General features: G+C 43.4%; 1 long non-coding RNA gene across 1 annotated transcript; it reads right to left on the reverse strand.

Moving 5' to 3' along the window:
- Window positions 1-1,293: 1,293 nt before the first annotated feature.
- On the reverse strand, window positions 1,294-16,867 carry LOC137163339 (uncharacterized). The gene is made up of 3 exons (XR_010922689.1): window positions 16,614-16,867; window positions 2,466-2,534; window positions 1,294-1,615 (listed from the first exon to the last, which is right to left on the reverse strand). It is a non-coding gene; the product is annotated as an uncharacterized lncRNA (long non-coding RNA).
- Window positions 16,868-17,148: the final 281 nt, after the last annotated feature.

Consider the following 17,148-nt stretch of genomic DNA (forward strand, 5'->3'; position numbering starts at 1 on the left):
ATATATCTGGACAATTTGTTAAAACACATAAAATTTACCAAAAGGCAGTTATGAAAGTACATATTTAAGGGTTGGTCATATAAGACCCACAGGCACCCAGATGGTACATCTACACTAGCACCTATACACATGTCCATGTATGAGTTCATGCCACAGCCCCCCATTGTCTGCACTTAAACCCCGGAAGCATGTCTAAAGGTGAGCAGCAGGTGAATAAGCTAGCATGTCTGAGGGGTGGGTAAGGATATGCCTTAGCTGTGGCCCAGCCCCATGCTCGTGCCAGTTTGAAGTATGAACGGGGAATGGGGGGGGGCATACCTGGTCTTGAGTTCCAATAGTCCTGCACCCCTGTTCCCACAATGCACTGAACCCTTTTCTTCCGGAGCTTTGTAGTGTCTAGGTCCCTGTCCCCCTGTGTCCTGCTAGCAGCACACTGCACGGCCCACAGCACAACTCTTTACAGAGAACAACGGATCCAGCTCCAAGAGCAGCTTCTTGGCCCACTGAGCATACCTGAGTCAAGTTCTCGGTCCTCCATGATTTTGGCGGAACAGCAGGGTCATTCCCCTCTCCCAGGAAATTTCACAGAGGCTGGAACAGGTGGACATTGAGCAGACTCCATCCCAGGGCCAGGAATACATGAAGCAGCTCCTGTACAGGAAGGCCAGCAATCAGCCAGGAGGGCTCATTGTACATGGCCCGTCTACGAGGAGCTTGACCGGTTACTGTCAAGAGAGCAGTTAAGCCTGAAAAGGCTCATGATCCTGTCCTCAACCCCACTGACCTTACTGACTGATAAGGGCCAGGGCCAGAAGGCAGCAGGGACCATGGAGGACACCCAGAAGACCAGGAGGATGAGGAGTATAGGATTCTGCACCTGTGTCCAGAGAAGCAGGTTGAAGAAGCTTCCCAGGACAAACCTGACGAGGACCCTGAGCCACGGCAGGAACCAGAACTCCAGGTGAGATCCCTGCAACCCCCACCACTATCCCCTCTTGCTCTGGTGCTAAATGGCTAATTTGAAGATCAAGGACTTTTGAAGTACCGTACACTGACTTTTCCTCCCTGAATCATATGCTATGCATTGCTATGTCTCTGTGTTTCAACTGCACTGCTGAAGCCACAGCATTATCACACCCCATCCCCTTATCAAACTCCTTTCACTTCCCACCCCCGCCCCCTCAGCACCTGCTCTGCTCTGCTCCACCCCAAAATGGCCCTCAAGCGAGTTCTAAATCAACGATTTTACTGATTTGTGATAAGCCACAATTATGCATTTGGCTTCTAAAGCTATTTTTTCAAATACTTTATAAAGGAAAAATCAGCATGCCCCTGGGCCTGCCTAGGCATTTCTCAGCCAGCAGTCAGGCAGCAGTGGTCCCAGGGGAGCATGGATGGGGGCAGGAGAGGGTTTTCAGAAAGGTCCCAGTTGGGGAAGGGAACACAGTTGCAGAAAACTTAGTTGGTTGTCTAAGGAAAAAGGTTAGTTACAGCAGTCTTCTTTTCTCCCTTGGACAGTTTCAGTGAATCTTCCACCCCAGATCTTCCAGTCCCCTTACAAACCAGAGTCATGTGGAATTTGATGGAAGGGGTAGGTGGTCAGAGAAGGAAGATCCTGGATGGAGAAGGGAACAGAACATGGTTGTAGAAAATGTACCGATAGTTGTATAAGGAGAAGTTAATTACAGCCGTCTTTTCTCCCTTGGAAGATCGCAAAGTCTTTACAATCTCTGTCCGTGGTAGCTGGCCTTTTCCCACCCACAGCCATACTATGGGGGCAGGAAAAGGAGCTGGTCTTGTGGACAGATAAAAAGAGTGCAGGGTCCTTTTCCAGTTCTCTGAATAGAGGGGCTTTTTTCAGGAAACTTAATGAAGATGTGTCTCTCTTTCTTTGGTTACTGGGTTGGCTTCATAACTTGCAAAATCAGCTGCAGTGATCAACAGTAATAAAAATAAAGCACAAGTGCAGCAGTTAGTTTTGCAAGAAAGTGCACAACAAAGAATACCTGTCTTTCAGAGAACAGGATCGAGCCCCTAATAAATATATTCTGAACACCAAATAAATCCTGGTCTCATTGAAGTAAAGGACGAGTAGGCTTCTGTGGGACAAGAATATAGCCCTAAGAGCAGTACAAATAGCAGGAAGCAAGCTAGAGAATTTGAACCCCTAAGGATATTTAATGTCATTAACTATGCAGCCATGAGCACTGCCTCCATACTAAGAAATATCTAGGATGAGGGTACAGTTGACTTTACCTGTATTTTTATTATTTATTCTTTTAAAGCTCAGTGCAAAATCTGTAAAATAAATGCAATTTTTTTATTTCACAAAATAAAATTGTTAAACCAATATTTTTTTTAAAAAAGAGACATAACATTTACTCTTCCAGTGTATGCCAGTTTCAGCCCCGACTGAGTTTTGACAGCTAAATCTAAACTCATTTTTAAAAGTCCTAAAACTTAACTGGATTGGGGCATTAGCTGGGTGCTCCTCTAATTCCTGGTGGTTTTCAACATTGCTTCCCATCCTGTACCTACACAGAACAGAAATTGACAGTGAGATTTTGGAAACTTTTCCCAGTAAGCCTTTTGAGGGCATTTATTTATCAGAGTTCAAATCCCTGGGAAGCAGCTCAGTGTGATTATTTTTATTTAGTGTGTGTGCATGTGAGACTTTTTAGAGAGAAGGCTATGATTTATTTTCCTTCTCTTCCCCCACCTCACTCACTTAATCTCACAGTTTGTATTTTTTTTTTTTGCCACCTAGTGGTTGATTTTCCTTTCACATTTGTCATACCTGTAATTGTGAAATCTAATTTCTTTGTATCTTCTTTTTCCATTTGCCCTGTTCCCTGTTTAATTCGCACCATCCATTCTGCTTCAGCTATCCCATGTGCTGCAAATTTTCTGTCATCAACACCCAGCCAATTTAACTGCCTTAGAGTTGGTCTCTTTCTCTGGGTCAATGAACAGATTAGGACCATTAGAAGTCCAATACTGATCCCTGTTGTATTTATTAATCTTCTTTCATGTATGGTCTGTTTTGCATTTAACCTCTCCTTTCTTTGCTGCCAGGTGGTACCCAGAGCGCCAGCTGTATTATTTTCCTTTGCAGTTTAACTAAATTGAACATCCGTTACTAACACACATTATATTGTGACTTATATAATAGGTTTGATTGAAACCTCAAAAAGCAAAGAAATCCAGAGCTTAAAAGTAAGGTTACTAATCAGTTTCTTCCTTTTTTCCCATTGGTGTTGCAGGGGTCTGAACTGCATGCTTGATATTGCACATTATGAGTCAAGTACTGCTCGCTTTATTCAGGTGAGTAATTCTACTGAAAAAAAATCAGTGCAAGTACTTGCATAAGTAAGACAAGAAGATTCAGCCCTAGATCTGTGCTGCAATGCTATACTTAGACACATTAAAAACCAAGAGGAAGCTTTAATTTAATGTTTTCTTGCTTTTGTGGATTATGTTTTACATCTGGAGATGTGTCTAGTGGTTACAGCACAAGCCTGGAAGCTAGGAGTCCTCTGTTCTATGCCTGGCTCTGCCCTCCCCACTCACTATGTGTGACTTTAGGCAAATCATTTAAGCTTTCTGAGGAGTAATATTAGACACAGCAATGTTGTGAAGCTTAATTTTGAGCGTCAAATCATGTGGTTGCTCAGATCTTAATCAGGAAAAGTCCCGTTTACTTCAGCAGGGGCAGGAACAGGCCCTCATTACTGGCTACAAAGCTTGTGGTCTGTACTCACCCTCTGCTCTGCCAAATTGTTTTAGCAATGATGCAGGAAACACTGTACTGTAGCTTCAAAACCCTCTTCAAATGCTAGAGTACGGCATATAGCTTACAGAATCCTGTGTAATGGTTTTCTTTTAACATTGATTCTTCTTTCTTGTGATGCCAACAGATACTTAGTCAGCTACTGATGTTTTTGGCAGTGGTGCTGCAGATTATTTGACTTCATTTTGATCAGAAATAGGATTTTGCTATCTCCTATGCTTTGTTATTCTATGTGCTTCAGTCACTTTTGAAAATTTAGTCCTTAGTGATTTTGGGTTCTCTCCATATTTGGATGTTCAGGCTCCTTTAGGATGCCTTCAGTTAGGCACTCAAAATCACTCATCACTTTTGCATATTTAGGCGTTTGGCTCCTGGGCATGGGTTCTCAAACTTTTTCACTGTGTGGGACACATCTTAATAGAGATGTCTCATGGAACATCTCCCCTCCCAGTCACTAAAGTGTGGGCTACCTCTCCCCCTATTCACGACCACATCTCTCGGGCAACTACAATAATTACTTCCATGGGAAAGTAATATTAGGAAAGTATTCAATGTGTTTTTAATGCCATTTAAGAGCTAGGAACAGGCAGGTAGAGCTAGAAGCACATGCCCAGCACGGCTTTCTGCAGACCACCAGCCAGTGTTCCACAGACCACCAGTAGGCCACATTTTGGAACACTACTTTTGAGCCCCCCAAGATGTGATCCAAACCCATTGAAACCAATGGGAAGACTGGCACAGACTTAAACGGGCTTTGGATCAGGACTTCAGTTTGGAAAATTCAAGTGAATATTTACCTGGCTTGCTGTCCTCTTAGTATCTTGTCCAAAATACCTGTCACTGCCTGCTTTGGAGTCAAATCTATTTCTGCTGCATTTTACATCATGATTCATAACATTTTAAAATTTAATATAATACTTAATTTCTTCTGGGTAGAATTGGTCAAAACTGTTCTACTTTTGAAATTGCATTGAAATTTCAAATTTTGAAAAATACCTCAGTGACTTTTCATGTTTTCTCCCCTATCTTTTGACCAACGCTACTTTGGGGACTTGTGTGTGTTTTAAAAAAAAACAAACAAAAAAACATTATAAACAGAACTGAAAATATTCATCCTTTTCATTTTTCTAAAAACTGATTCAGGAAGGTATCCCTGTTTAGGATAGCTCTTAAGCCTGCACTTAAATTCATCCCTAAGGATGGATGCAAGTTAAGTGATGTCCTGAATCAAGATTTAAGTTAAGAGAGGGAAGTTAAATTCAGATCTCCAATAGGAAGAAGATATGATGATGTCCTGATACACATACTTTTTTTTTTTACCAGAGACATATCCTATAAGCAACATGTGCCCATTTTGCTAATGCAGGTTTACAGGCTATCATCTGAAAAAAATCTCAATCCCCAGTGTATGAATCATTGCCATTTGAAAGACTAAAATAAGAAAGCAAGAATGTGCTGATAACCTGGCAGCATTATGAATAATTTAGGAATGTGTTCTCCTGTTGATGCCCAGGACTCCTATTAGTGTCAATGAAAGCAACATGGGCACAATGCAAGGGAGAGAACAGACCCATAGGGCCAAATTCTGCCCTTAGATATATCAATGGATGTTGTGTGCATGTAAGTGGAACTTGTGTGCATGGATCAAGGGCATAGTCTGGCCCCTCTCTCCCAATTACTGTATTATAATCATGGCACATTATTTTCTCATTAGTTGCAATGGTTATAATAATTGCCTTCATTCCCTCCTGGAACTCCTTAAATAGGGAGAGCACTTTTTGTGGACAGCCAGTTTTCAATAGGATCTTGTACATAACATTCCTGCTAACCATATCAAAGGCCTTTTGTAGGTCAACGAATGCTACATAGAGAGGTGCCTGACGTTCACAGTTTTTTTCTTGCAACAAGCATATTGTTAAGAACATGTCTGTCATGGAGAGTCCAGCTCTGAACCCCCACTGGCTCTCAGGATAAACTCTCTCAGCAAGGACTTGGAGTCTTTTCAGCAGGACCCTTGCAAGCACCTTGCCAATCATGCTGAGCAGAGATATCACTCAGTAGTTGTTGCAGTATGCTCTGTTCCCTTTATTTTTGTATAAAGTAATTATGTTTGCATCTTTCAGATCCTGAGGTATGTGGCTTTCTTCCCAGCAGGCGCAAAGAAATGCATGGAAGTCACTCACAAGCTTTCTCCGTCCTGCTTTTAGGAGCTCCGGAGGTATCTGATCATTGCTTACTGCTTTCTCAGGTGCAGTCTCTGATAGCTTTCTCTACATCTTCAAGGGTTGGTATTTGGTCCAGCTCCTGCATTGTTGGAAGCTAGGGAATGGCAGCTAAGGCAGTATCACAGAGGCGTCCTTTGACTAGAGTTTTGTAATACTCAGTCCATAGGTCAAATTGTTCTTGCCTGTCAGTCAGGATGGCACCATCTTTCACTTTTAGGTCTGCAGTCTTTTCATTAATTGTACAAAGTGCCTCTTTGATTCCATCAGAGGTACCATGAAGGTCCCCTCTTTCAAAGCAAGTCTGAATCTCCTTGGCACAGGTCTTGCCAGTACTTCTGGGCACAATCTCTAGTGGCTTTCTGGACAACAGCCTTATCCTCTTTGAACTTAAGAGTTCTGGACTTAGTTGATTGTTGAAGTAAAGTTAGGCAAGCTTGCTTTTTCTTTTCTATAAAGTGGGAGCAGATGTTCAGATGCTGCGAACTGGTCAGGTTGATTTTTCTTTGTTGTTCCAAAGACATCCTTGCAGCAGCTAGTGTCTTATTCTTAAAATTGTCCTATAAGATATCAGAATCAGGGGAATCAAATTAATCATTTCCAGAAACACGCTCAAGCACATGTTGAAACTTTGTGCAAGTGTCAGAGTCCCTCATGTTTGTAATGTTCAGGAGAAGTTTGCCTTTTGGTTTTGCATGATGGATCTTTTTAAGATGTAATTGGAGCTTGGCTCTGACAAGGGCATGGTCAGTGTCACAATCAGCACTATGCATTGATTGAGTATACAGCTTAGAGATATGCTTCTAGAAGATTGTGCTTTAGAGATTGCATGGGACAGATCTAACATGGCTGCTCCCAGCTGCACACCTGGGAGTAACATCCATCTGTGTTATTAAAGTTCTATTCCTTACTCATTCAATAGTTTATTTTTTAATAAACCCTCAAGATTGTTAAATGCAGTACATTGCAAACATTTCTGCAATGCATCAGGATGAGGTCAACCTGATGCCAGTGTCCACAGCGGGGGTGCCTCCATGTGACCTTGCTGCTGCCAGCAAATTAGGTATTCGAGACTATCAGCTCACAAGAGATGCAAAGCTTAAGGACACGCTGACCATTTTAATTAGGGTTACCTGTGCCGTTTTGGCCAATGATGTGTCTGTCCCCAGTCCTTACCCCCACAGGCATTGAAATCACTGAACAACAAGTCTGTACCTTATGGGGACATTCTTGATTATTTGTTCCAGGTGAGAATAGAACTCATCTTTTTGCTGTTTAGAGTAGTCAAGTGTTGGGGTCCAGAGATGGACAGAAAAGTCAGGGTTCCCAAGTTCATATTCACATCCAGCTGCATGATCCTTTCATTAATAAATACCGGAGGGGTATAGGCACTAAGGACAGACTTCTTGGCAGCAAATCCAACACCGTGTAGCCTTGGTTCATTTTCAAGTTTCTCAGACCAGCAGAAGAGGTAGTTTACTTCATCTAGTGATCCAATTTTTGAAAGATTTGTCTCACTGAGGGCTGCAATATCAATGCCTAGTTGATGTAGTTCTCTCTCAATGATGCTTGTTTTCCAAAGTTCATGGCCTTTAAGTTCAAGTCTTAACATAGTACAAACATTCCAACAAGCAATGATTAATTTAGAGCCAGGAAAGAAAAAGTTGGAAGGGAGCCCACCTTTTCTAGGGCCTTCCTTGAATTTGGACAAGCAGGCTACCCCTAAATAGGGCTGTTTGAACATCTGAGCCACTGCTAACATTTGGGTCCTTCCCCACCAAGACGAGAGACCATCGAGCACAGACCTTTGACAGGTATGCCTGGGCAAAACAAAGAATAAAGGAGTTGCTATAGGGCCTCCACCTTCTCTCTTAGCAAGGACTCTGGAACTCCAATGGCAAGATGAAGGTCAAGACAATTGGTATAAGCCTGCTGCAGCTTCTAGCTGGAACACCACTCTGAGTTGACCCACCTTATCATATCCGCAACTACGCCTTTTCTAAATGGGTGTGGTCCCAATAGTGCGGGTACCGTTGGTCAACAAGATTCTGGCTCATCCGTTTTTCTGGGGACATTTCCTTCACCCAGGGGATTCCACTATCCCACCCTTGGGTGCTTCCCAATAGGAGACAGGTTTATTGACTGTGCCTGTCCTTTGTCATCTTAGCGCTTACCGACTTTCACATATTCTTCTCTATTCTTCTTAAGTACGCTTCTGGAAATGATCAATCTGGCATACTAACTGAATCGAGGACAGAATGCAGCTTGTTTAACATCAGGCAATTTCAGAGCAAAAAGCATGTCACCCAGCTCATTGTTTGGGATATGCTATTCGCAGCTGATGCTGCATTCATCTCTAATTCACCTAATGAATTGTAGATCATGGGTGAGTAAGTTCTCTGATGCATGTATCAAGTTCAGCATGGTAATCAGTATTAAGAAAATAGCTGTCATGCCACAGGGCACTAACATCTGACCTAAAGTCTATGTCAATAATGAAGCTCTGAACAACATGAATCACTTCTGCTATCTTGGCTCCACTTTAACCAGCTCACTTAGCCTTGATACAGAACTTGATGAGAAAATTGGCAAAGCCTCTATCCTTTGGCAAACTTACCTCACATGTCTGGAACAACAAGCTGCTAACCCTGAATACAAAGGTGTCCGTTTATCAGGCTTTTGTCCTCAGTACCCTCCTTTACAGCTGTGAAAGCTGGGTCATGTACTCCAAGCAGGAGCAGAGATTGAACAGCTTCCACCTTTGCTGTCTGAAAAATCCTGAGTGATTTGGGACCAATGGATCACTAACAACAAGATTCTTAAAAGAATCAGCTTCAAGAAATTCAAGTGTCTCAAGAAATTCAGCATCCCCACAGACCGCTGGGAGAGCCCTGCCCACAACCACTCAGTCTAGAGAAGTTGGATCAAAACTGGTGCAGTCATTGCAGAGAGTCAGAGAGCTCAGGCTAAGGCCTGGAGGCAAGCCAGGAGGCAGAGTGTGCTCCAACCTCCATCTGGTGAGTGGACCTGTAACCACTGTGGCAAGGTCTGGCACTTGCGCATTGGGCTCTTCTCCCACATTATTGCCAAGCACCATCGACTGACTGACTTTGTCATGTTTCCTTTCATCTGTCAAGATGTTGAATGGCCATCCATCCATGTTAATTTCTCATTCCTTAAGCAAAAAGTAATACAGTACAGCTTAAATATTAATGCTGCCAAATGTCAAGAACTCCTTTGGGCGACTGTATTGAGCAACTTTATGAAGACAGATGTCAGGAACTGAGAAATTTATATTTTTGGAGTCCAACATCCCTAACCAGCCAAAATTCTGATTTCAGTGGGATTTTGCCAGGATAGGGAGTGAATAAGAACTGTGAAATCTGGCTCAAGATGAGCTGAGCTAGACTTTGGGACTTGCAAAGCCCATGGCCACAGGTCTCCCAGTTTAGAGAATTACATGCAACAATGCAAATATCATCCTGGGGTTCTTTTCTTTTTAAGGAAAGTCCCTAGCTTTTTCCCCTCCCCTTCCCCCCATGAAAAGAGCCTTGAAAATTTACATGGAAGTAACCCCATGAAATCCAATTGCTAAGTTTAAAAATTTGTCCATGATTTTTCCCTTGAAGCCATGAGTCATGATCCACTTTACAGCCACCCCGGCTGATGTTTGGGACTCATGATATCCACAATACCCAATTGCTTGATTCTATAGACCACCCCTCCTCCCTAGACCAATTGACAGCTCCACAGTTGGGGCAGTACTTAACTGGGCTGTTGCTGCCGCTGCTACTACTGACGCCACTGACTTCTGTCAGGCTTTCAGCTGCCTGCAGCTTACCTAGAACCTTAGCAGAGTAGTCATGATGACCTCTGACCAGAGGGGGAGAAGAGATGCCCAATGGAATGAGGCGTGGACTAAGCAGAGGAGTGCAATAGCTCGTATAATGATTGCTTTTCTGGCGTTTTAGTCCTGGTCCTAAGCTGGTGGGACAAGCAGGAACGCTATGCTTGGAGTAGGCTTAATTGAGGGCCTGGTGCAACCACTAAGCTGTCTGAGCAGTAGAGCTAGACAGAAAACATGAAAGGGGAAGGTGTTGGGGGAGGGAACTTTCAAAGTCATTTCCTGTAGGTTTTGAAATGAAAATTGTTTGTTTATCCAATTATTTGAGGGTTTTTTTTAAATTGAAAATATTTGTTTCAAGTTGTTGAGGGGGGAGGTATATATATTTTTTTTATTTCCCTTCCCTCACTCCTTTATTCTTCTTCTGCCACTGAAATTAGAGAAGAAAAATCACAATCTAAACACAGGATTTAATTTTCCACTGTGTCAAAAAATGGATCCCCCCCTCCCCCAATTTTTCAGTGAGAATCTGACTTTAAGGGCTTTTTTTTTTTTTTAAATAAACAATTGTTTGAAAAATTCCACCCAGCTTTTCTTAGCTGTTTGGATTTTGTTTGTTTTTAAAAACAGGTGCTTCTTGGAGTTTGCTGCAAGCAACAGCGGAAGAAGCCGGTGTGTTTCCCTCTAGTACCAGGCACTTCATATCTTCCTCCCCTAAGCTTTTTGTACATTACAGGCAAGAGGACTAAAAGCAGAGGGGGAAAAAAAAAAAAAAAAGAAAAACCACACGATGGGGTGCTAGCCTGTGTGTTTCCTGCTCTACTGCTGCTGAATTCCCAGCTCTCCATTCTTCCATGTAATCAGGACCTTCCCCCAGAGCCAGCAGGGAAGAGAAGAACCACCACCCTCCAGCCCAGTCATGATGGTGTTGTGTACTATTCCTCACCACCCAGAAAGCCATACCCCAAAGGGATACCCAGAGCTCCACCCATGCCCCTCCAGCTGCAAGGCTTGTGATTGAAGACTCTAAATGCATTTTCCCCAAACAGCTCTGCCCATGCACAGCCAGCTGCATGAGGAGGATCAGGTCCACAAGAAGGGCGGGGGGGGGGGCCGTGATAGGTCTAGAATTGGAGTGTTTGCAGAAGGAGTTAATTAAATCATAGATGAAGGTTCCTTGTTACACAGGAAGAATGGAAAGTCTGTGATAGGCTCTCAGTGAGGTCTACAATAAAGAGGAAACGCCCTGATTTCTCAGGGGGGCTAAGTTATTATCAGCATGAAGCAGCTTGCACTCACCGCCATGCAGCACTGGAACCTGTGCAGTAAATAATTTACTAGCATAAGTTTCAACCTTTCCCTGGTGGGATGGGGCCCTCATGGGCATGGAGCCCCTACTTTGCTGCAGGTTAGGCATCACTAACTGAATTAGTCCTGCTCCTCCAGTCTGTCATGCCTTAGTTACGGGACACCCCTTCCTGCCCTTACCTCAGTCACCTCATGACCTGGGAGCAGCTGATAAGATACAATGGAATATAAATTAAATAAAATATTTTTATTGGTGTAAAAGTGAACCAACTAAATAAATATGGAGGCACTAAGGAAAAAAAGAGGAGAAAACAGTTGGGGGACAAAAAGATGGAGAGCAGATAAAAAACTAGGGAGGGAGGCTCCCTGCTTTTAAATTTTGTTCCAGGTTCCATGAATCTTGACTGTGTGACCTGCCTGTGCCTAGGGTAGCCCACCTGAAAATGCCAAGGTCAGGGCATGCTGCAAAAGGAGAGTAGATTCTCCCAGAACTGGTAGCTAACACTGAAGTTAGACTCCCCAACCAGTCACAAACAGCGCTTTTGATTCCCACACGGGTTAGCAAGAAGTTAAAACAAAAAATTCGAAGCCCCCTTTACTGCATTTCAGTGTCTGACTCCCAGTCAGCAACTAGGTACAGTAAAGAAATAAGTTGTTTAAAACTCTACTTTCCCTTGGCCAAAATGTTCTTCTGACCCAAAGGGTCGGCCACATTGACAGATCAATAGAAGTTTGGATCTTACCCAAAATACCACGCTACCAGCCAATCCTTTAGTAACTAAAACTAAAGGTTTATTATAAAAGGAAAGAAACAAATAATGAGATGTTAAATGGGTCAAAGCAATCAGAAACATAGAAATTATTGTAAAGTCTATATATATAAAATCAGATTCTCAGTAGAATTGTGGAGTCTGCAGGCTTGTACAGTCCCTCTGGTGTACATCCAGTACCTGGATGGGTCTCAGTCCTTTGTTTCACAGCTTCAGTTGTAGATGAGTTGATCCAGAGGTAGGAAGCAGGAATGAAGACAACATGGGAATGGAGCAGCTGCCTTTTATGTCCCTTTGCCATGTGGCTTATGAAAATTCAGAGAAACAAGACTGAGTCCAGGGTCACCTGGGTAAGCCCTGGTGACTCATCAGGTGTAGCCCCTGGGTTCTTTCCCTGGGTTCATTGTATCTTTGAGTTCCCTTAATGAGCCATTAAGCAGGCTTATTGCTGCTACTATCCTGTCTAGGGTGTTGCCAGAAACACAGCACAAGCTGAAATACAGATATATCAAGCATAGCCACAACTTACAATAGCAATGACACATACAAACAATACCACCATACTTAGCCAATTATAACTTTTCTAATGGTATCTGACATGATGTACCTTGTACAAATTATTGTAATTTGGCTATATTGATATCACTATTATGATGACTGGTCATTCATATTCTACCCAGCGTCACACTTTGGACTTGTCTTTAGAACAAGTCATTTAAATGCTCTCCCTGTATTGGGGAATTGCTACAGAAAGCCAGTCAGATTCTTCCAATGGACCTTGCAATCAGTAGCAAGACATCCATGTCAATAAGCACCAGTGCAGGCTCAAGTCTGTCCTCATTTTGGTTCTAATATTTCAGTTAATCAGAGCAATAAGATGCTTATGGCAGTGCACATCTGGAGGGCTACTGCACTTCTGGGGTGGTAATGGAAGGCTCTCTGGCTTCAGCCTTGTGCCTTGGCACTCAACCAAGTGAAACCAGTAAATCTCCAGAAAGTCAGAGCCGGACAAGTCTCGTTGCTTGATGCTAAACCACTTGTTACAAAGAAACATGTTCCTAATAGTATTTTACCTGCCCTGACTCACTGGAGCTTGTTCAGCATTCGAAGTAATGAGAGTGACTTTCAAATGAAGGGGCTCTAGATGTACATAAATGCAAAATGAAAAGGGCAGTGAAGAATAGGGTAGGGGAAATGTTATCACCCAGAGTAAAGTTACAATTCTACAGTGTTAAGAGATTTGTTAAGTTTCTAACTCTGATGCGGAGTCTCGCTGTAAGTTAACTTGGGTTTGATGGAGGAATGTCCAGAAATATCACTTGAAGTGTCAGATAACTGTTAGTCACCCAGATTAAAAACAAATTACATTGACATGGTGTCATATCTTGGGAGCCCAAAACAGAGATTGATGTTTTCATCTTGGGTACAGGGAGAGGGGAGAGCGGAAGTAAAGTAAGAAATCAAAATTGCCCAGATATAGCAAGTCTTCAAGCGGTGTTTGAAAAATGACACCGCAGCACAGTGCGCCAAGCTGAGGATGAGAGATAACGCAATCCTGCCTACCTCCCTTCTACTCAAAAGAAGCATAGACAGATGGGATATTATCATGCAAATAAAAGTTCAGTAATGTCTAACACCTGTTGAGAATTTTAAGTACAAGTTTAGAAACCAAAATTCAGTAACTGGTTCCTGCCCGGTGCTCAAACCCCTCACCAGCTCCCATAGATGTGAATGAGAATTGAAGCCATGCCCAGGACTGGATTCCGTGGTGCCTTTGCTCATCATTTGAGAATGAAAGAGAGAGAGAATTTATCAGCATCTGGGAAGGAACCTGTGAGAACCCAATTCTCAGCTGGTTTAAATTGGTGTAGTTCCATGGATTTCAATGCAAGCTACATTGATTTACACCGGTTGGGGATCTGGCATTGAATTTTTAATTAATCATCCCAGAATCAAAAATGAAAGATGGATCTGTCTCTGCATGGGCTAATAAGGGGTGTGAAGAGGTCCTGAATGACTATTTCTTCTACTCAGAGGTGTACAATATCCTGTATATAGATAATCATGACGGTGTAATGTGTATAAAAATACTTTGTCTATGTCTGATGAAGATTGTAAACTTCTTGGGGCAAGGATGGTCTCTTCTTTGTTTACACAGAACATGGCACATGAGCGTCTAATAAATAATTATCCAGAACTGAATCTGTTGTGGCCCAGTGAATGTGTAACCTGCACACACAGAGCCAGTAGCCCCAGAAGCAGCAATGGGGGATGACTGCCAATAATGTAATTTTCTGTCTATTTTTCCTAAACTTGACGCCTTCTGTCCCAACCCCTCCCACACGTTCCTGTCCCCACCCTGGTCCCAGTCTCCACTCCTCAGGCTTCTTATCCCAGTTCCAATCTTTTTGCCCAGCCATTCCTAACCCTACCTGGTTCTTTGTTCCCAGCCAGTCACAATTCTCCTCTCTCAGCACTGCATCCAATCTGTCTCTCCCCCATGTTTCTCAGCCCTACTGGCTCCCACTCCTTACCTCCTTCCTCAGGTCCCACCCACACACACTCCCCCCACCTCCCATTGACTGTCTGGGCAAAGAGACAGAGAGAGTATTCCCCCCACATCTTGGTGCCTCCTCACATCCAGCTCCATTCCCCACATACCTGCTTCCCACTCCCACCCAGGTTCCCAATCCCAGTCTCCTTGCAAAGCCATTTTCAGCCTCCCCCAACTCTTCATCCAATCTGTCTCCCCACATTGACACCCAGTTATCTTCCCCCTCCCCTCTCACGCCCTTTCCCCTCCTGGCTCCCAGACTGAATTAGCTAGCTCAGCCAGTCCCTTTCCTAGCCCCCGACTCCCAGTTCCATTTTCACTCCTTCCCTCCTCCAGTTCCAGTCTCCCCCCCATGCTACTTGTGCCAATCTACTCTCCCCTGCCAACTTCTGCAGTCGATTCGGTCAACTTCCTCATCCATGCTGCCTGGACCCAGAGGCGTAGAGTGGCAGGATTACTGAGACTAGATGAGAGACAGGTTCCCTGCCCTGGGTCCGGGCACAGCGTAGAGCAGCTAGGAACAGCAATTGCCGGGAAAACAAAAATACCTGAGAACAGAGTGAGACCTTGAGGCCCCCCACCCGCCCACACACACGCCCACCCGCCCACACACACACAGATTTATCAGGCCTCTCAGCTCTCCTGAAATAGAAGACAGGCTGTCACAGATCTGGTTGGGCTCACCTTGCTGGTGGTCCATCAGATGCAGCAGCTGGATCCCCCCCCCCATAGCATATATGGTGTTTTAAGCCTTCAGGGTCTGAACAGAATCCTGTCACTCCTCCTTATGGTGTAGATCCTCTGTCTAGCCACTTGTCCTACACGCATTTCTTTGCCACAGATTCCTCACCTCTCCAGAGTATTCTGTGGGCTGGGTCCTTTGGAGCCACCCAGAGTCCTTTTGCTCCAATGCATAGCTTGCGTTCTGAAACACGGAGCCCTCTTCCCACCCCCCCACCCCCTTCTTCTCTGATCTGGGCCAGACCATCTCCTCTCCAGCCTTACTACCAACTGTGTTGTGTTTTCTCTTTTTAAGGTCCTCCCTCCAAGCCTGACATCTCACACAGGTGTGGTGGGCAGGCTGACCGAGCCACAATAGCTCTTTAACCCTGTGTGACCCTAGTGTGGAGTTTGTATATCCCATCACATACGGGTGTGTTTTCCCCCCACAGGTATGGAAGATTTGGCCCCCATGTAAACATATTTCCTCATGTATCCAAAGAAAAACAAGTTTTTTGGGAGACAATCCACTAACGGCTTAGCAAATCCACACCTCAGAGCACCGTAGAACATCTAGGATCATATTCAGTTTTAAATAAAGATCATTAGTGAGTCAATGAACAATCTAATAATTTTTCCAATATATCAATATAAATGTTAGCTGGTAGATCATAAATAGTGACTGTGTTAAGTAACAAATATTGCCTGTCAGAGATATCAAAGGCCTGAGAGGAGATGAAATGCCAGAAATCAGACTGAGGGCACTATTTTACACTCTATATTATTTTTGTTTATCCTGCGGCATTTATCATACCCATTTATAGCACAAGAAAACAGTCACAAGTTTTTATTAGACTGTATGATTTTTAAACGTGACTGTTGTAAATCTTATTTAGAGAGACCTCCAAAATTAGATTTCTATGCAGCTCTGGGGCATTCCTGTTTTTAAAAGCATGGTGTATCTAAGCCAGATGACAACTTGGATATATAAGAAGTCACATGGTTCTAGTTTAGCCGCTTAGAAGCCAAGAAACATACAATAGCACATGAAATATGTATTTGTTGTCTTTTGCCTGCCATTTTGATACCTAAAACATGATTTTAGAAAATTACTGTGCTCCATTCCTGGGATTTGTCCCAAAGCTCCATTATAATAATGATGCCTAGCTCTTATATAGCACTTTTCATTGGTAGATCACAGAAAGCTTTACAAAAAGAGGTTAGCATCATTATCCACATTTTATGGCTGGGGAAACTGAGGCACAGAGCAGTGAAATAAAAGGGGTTTTCTCTACCTGAAACCATTATGGGGATGAGGGCAGAATCCTCAGCCCCCCACAGGTCAGGGCCACAAGGATGACTAAAAATATAAGGGAGAAAACAGGAGACACAACCCAGTGCTTACCTCATGTGGGGTCTTAACCCCATGGATCTGCCATGGGCCAGTTAACAGTCTTCCCATCTACAGTCAGCTTCAGAGACCCCACCATGTTCTGTGGCAACAGAAGAGTTTGAAATTCCCCTGCATATTTGACACTGAGCTTTTAAAGATGCTTTTGGTACTTCCATACACCCTGTGTATTAGTTAGTACATAGCACACCATTACTAATATACTTGATGCATGTATTTGTATATCAGTACCTAGAAGTAACCATAAGGTCAGAAGAAGGAAAAATAGGACACCAGCCATTTAAGAACTCTAAATATCTACATGGACCATCCAATGTGTGATTGGACACAGCTATGTTAAATGACATTAGAAGAGGTAGGTGGTCCCTTCAATTTGAGGATAATTAATCCAACCACAAGTAATGATTGCAGTAACTTCTGTCAGTGTCCCTTAATTTAATAATAAAAAATTAAAGCGCGGGAGGGGGGGCATTCATTCCTGTTGTCAGACTTCAAAGAGAGCTCCTGAAGTCTCCTGCCAGAATCTATA

Source organism: Emydura macquarii, unplaced genomic scaffold, assembly GCF_026122565.2.
Source record: "Emydura macquarii macquarii isolate MOO-44397 ecotype Brisbane River unplaced genomic scaffold, CSIRO-AGI_Emac_v2 contig_2531, whole genome shotgun sequence".
In the NCBI taxonomy this organism is placed as follows: Eukaryota; Metazoa; Chordata; order Testudines; family Chelidae; genus Emydura; species Emydura macquarii.